This window comes from Penaeus monodon, chromosome 27, assembly GCF_015228065.2.
Source record: "Penaeus monodon isolate SGIC_2016 chromosome 27, NSTDA_Pmon_1, whole genome shotgun sequence".
Lineage (NCBI taxonomy): Eukaryota > Metazoa > Arthropoda > Malacostraca > Decapoda > Penaeidae > Penaeus > Penaeus monodon.
In genome coordinates this window covers 22,750,755-22,751,100 of record NC_051412.1, presented here as the reverse complement: position 1 = coordinate 22,751,100, position 346 = coordinate 22,750,755, and the positions used below count along the sequence as shown (strand labels likewise).

The window sequence follows — 346 nt, the reverse complement described above, 5'->3', positions numbered from 1 at the left end:
ACTTTTATTCCTATTTGGGGCGTCTGGTAATGCACAGGCCGCAGTGCTGTTGCGTAACCCGGATTCTGCTTACTTTCCCCGAACATCAACACAGTGTGGCAGCTCTCGTGCGTGTGTTGTATAAGGGAAATTACAGCAAACACCTATTGGATGGCGGGTCAGAGAGAGAAAAAAAGCAGGAACACTTTGGTCTCTTGTTGCCAAACACTATGGTCAGATTCGTGTTGGTTGCCAAGTGAAAGTAGCCGGAGTAACCCGGTCCTGCTTCCTGGAATGAGCCCAACTTAAAGGGAATCCATGGGCAGATATAGGGGCCGGGCCTGCAGCTTTCTAAGGGAGCGTTACC

At 50.3% G+C, this 346-nt stretch overlaps 1 protein-coding gene across 1 annotated transcript in view; it reads left to right on the top strand.

Annotated features, from left to right (window-relative positions):
* The window catches only part of LOC119590694 (serine/threonine-protein kinase pim-1-like), a gene marked incomplete in the record, with an annotated part of 4,982 nt that overhangs the window by 2,852 nt on the left and 1,784 nt on the right, over positions 1 to 346 (top strand).